This window comes from Pinus tabuliformis, chromosome J (genome assembly GCF_031772625.1).
Source record: "Pinus tabuliformis cultivar Carrire ecotype Pingquan chromosome J, CPIR1, whole genome shotgun sequence".
Classification (NCBI taxonomy): Eukaryota; Viridiplantae; Streptophyta; class Pinopsida; order Pinales; family Pinaceae; genus Pinus; species Pinus tabuliformis.
The window spans coordinates 498,040,867-498,044,203 of NC_142295.1; the positions used below are offsets into that span (position 1 = coordinate 498,040,867).

The 3,337-nt window shown below is 39.7% G+C and overlaps 1 pseudogene; it reads left to right on the forward strand.

Moving 5' to 3' along the window:
- The first annotated feature begins 1,588 nt into the window (after positions 1–1,588).
- Positions 1,589–2,828, forward strand: LOC149227968 (dolichyl-diphosphooligosaccharide--protein glycosyltransferase subunit 1A pseudogene; annotated as a pseudogene).
- The last annotated feature ends 509 nt before the right edge of the window (positions 2,829–3,337 follow it).

Sequence of the window (3,337 nt, forward strand, 5' to 3'; positions counted from 1 at the left end):
AGGCAAAAGATGATAAAAGGAAAACTCACCTAGAAAAGCGATGATGACCCCAGTGAAGGTTCCTTGATCTCTTTCGAAATGTTATAGCTTCATGATCAAATGTGAAAATGATCTGTATAGGCGTCAGTTAACTAGATTTGAGAAAATAAGGTTTTATGATGTGCATGCCTAAAATTTGGGAAAATTTGACATTTGGCAAAAACTTCTAAAAATAGAAATGTGTCTCCTTTGGGATCGTAAAAATAGATCCCTATTCCCTAAGGATGTTTTTTTCCCTTTATTTTTCTTTCTTTTCTAGGTAAACTTGCCATGCACACTACTGGGAAAGACTACGCAGTTCTAGGAACAAGGCAACTTTTGGGCTCAATGCATTGCGTAGCTTCTGAGCTTAGTGAGGGTGTTATCACTGAAAAGTCTGTTGTAAAAATTTTTAGCTTAGCTTAAAGACAGCGTGTTTTCGCAGCACATGAATCCGTTAGCAGTTTAGCAGCGCCATCTGTTTTAGTGATTTCGTAGCGAAAACACTAACCTTGCATTGGCTGCGCTGCGAAATTGCGCAAATGACAGATATTTAAGGGAAACTTCTAGAAGCACTACAGAAAGCTGCACATGTGGCATTGGCAAGCTGCCCTCCAAATTGCCCAATTGCTCATATAGAACGAACCATTTCTACAGTACTTAGAAAGGTGGTACGGAAGTACAGTAGCAAACGGCCAAAAGTTATTGTAATGGCTAGGGAAAATATTTCTGGTGTCACTACTAAAGAGTTAAAGTTAGAAAGATCCAGAAAAGACCACAAAGTTCTTGGGAGCCTTGATGATAGTGTGCCAAAAATTACATCTTTGCAAGGTTCCCACTGAAACATTGAATGTAGACTTGTCAGTTATATCTCCAACTAAGAAGCGTGGGAATATGGAAAATAGGTTTAAAGCAGAGAAGGAAAAGGTAATCTGGGAAGAGATTTCGGCATCTTTGTTCAAGCATGGAATTGATCGTGGTCCAGACCAGTGTAAATCTCTATGGACATCACTGAGTACAAAGTATGAGAGTCTTCTCCGAGGAGAGACAAACATCATTAGATCTTTGTATTGCGGAGCGGATGAAAATAGCCCTTGATGGCATTATAATTGCAAGTGTGGATCCATGCCCACGTAATGTTGAACTTGGTCAAAACATTAAGATTTCTCTTGATTTTTATGTGCAGTAGCAAAGAATGCGGTATGCAGTCCATGATGGTTATGTTCTTCAGAAGGCTATGATGTTTCTCCCATTGGCGGGGAGGTTTTAGCTGACTGGCTTATGAGGTTTTTTACGAGTAAAAAAAGGGATGAAGCGAAGAAACATCTATTCTATATACATTTTCAAGATAAAAAGCCCCTTGTCTTTGCAGCTCTTTATGACACATGGCAAGATTTTGAAGGAGGAGTATTCTTTACATTTACTCTTTTGACTACACGTTCCTCTAAGGCGTTGGCGTGGCTTCATGATTGAATACCTGTTATATTGGGGACGGAGGGCGCAATTGAGAAATGTTAAATTCATTTCAGAATCAGAGGAGATTGATATTGTTGGCAGAAGCCGAGAAGCGATGGCTATGGCCATGACTGTATTACTTGTGTGTTTTAGTTTTTTTATTCATGTTCTTAATGCAGAACAGTCTCTGCGTATCCGTCTGCCTTCATAAGATGCCGACTCTTCAGATGGCTAATTCTTCAAACATTTTATGCGCATTCTGTCTGCCTTCATAAGATGATGCCATAATTCAGAAGATGCCAAAGCCGAAAGGAATGGAGCTCGTGAAAAGCTCAGCACGGCATCTAATGTCTCATACATCGCGGCTTCTTATGTCAAATTCGTAGAATCGGGGGTGCATCGCCGGATTGACTTGACATCACACATTGTACAGGTTGTTACATCCTCGAAGGTTGAAAATACTGGTTTGGGTACGACTTCAGAAGTTCTTCTTGCTTTTCCTCCTGACCAGGTCGAAAATCCGGCGTATCTGAAAGCAGCTGCCCTTGAAGGAAAGGATAAAAAATAAGGTTTCTGTTCCACTTATAGTAAGTCCTTCTCAATTGGAGGATGCACCTGGTGGTATAGTTTTATTTTCAATCTCTTTTGTGAAGGCATTAAAAAAGGGTGACACTGTAACTATAGAAGTGCTTTCAGTCTTCACACATTCAGTGAAGCTTTTCCCTGAAGAGATCTCTCAGGCACAAGCGCAGCTTGTTCTTTATCGTGACAGTGCTTACTTTCTTTCGCCTCATCTGGTTGAAGCGCAAACTACAGCCATCAAGACCCCAAGTGCTAGAATAGAATCATATTCCAAAGTTGATCCCACAAAATTGGTGGATACAGAACTTAAATATGGTCCATATGAGAATCTTGCGGCATTTTCATTTTCACCTTTTATTGTTCACTTTGAAGATAACCAACCATTTGCAGTTGTCAAGGAGCTGGTGCGAGAAATAGAAATTTCACATTGGGGAAATGTTCAGATAACTAAAAATTATTACTTTTTTCATGGTGGTGCTCGAATCAGAGGTGGTTTTTCAAGGATTGAATATCAAGCAAGACCCAATGCTAGAAATGCACCATCTTTTAAGAGTCTAGTGGCAAGACTGCCACCTCGAGCACATTCGGTTTATTACCAAGATGAAATTGGGAATATTTCTACCTCACATTTGAATGCTGACTCTAGAAAAACAGAACTAGAAATTGAACCTCGATATCCTATGTTTGGAGGCTGGCAAGCCACTTTTACAATAGGCTACGGCTTACCTCTACAAGATTTTCTCTTCCAAGCAGCTGAAGAAGCTACCAAGTAAGGAGATTGACAGTCGCATATCTTCTCATGAGCAGAAGCTTATTGTTTTGAAACAGGAGGTAGATGAGTGGTTGCAGGTAACTGATGTCCAGTTAGTCTGATAGGTAAAAAGTTCACTGAGAGGAAGGTTTTCTTTTTTGTTATAATTGAGGATGGCATGGTGGAGGGACTTGCAGATTCCACATCAGAATTAAGGTCACTTGAGCACCAGCACTTAAAGGAATACAGTGATACATGCAAATGAAGCTGCATAGATGAACATTGGAAATGCAGGGGGTTTTCTCTATAATACTCTGTTTACTGAAATGCAGGGGTGGTTGCACAGGAAAGAGACATGAATGTTTTTGGTCCATTAATATCTTCAGTTTCCTGGTGTTGAAGGTTTTTACTTTCTATGTTTGTTGCAAGACTTTAAATTATACAGCGGGTAGCCTTGTAAAGGTTTTATAAGCTGTTTTAACCAAATTGATTTGGAATGTATTCCATATCAATAGTGTTTGTTAAAGACTA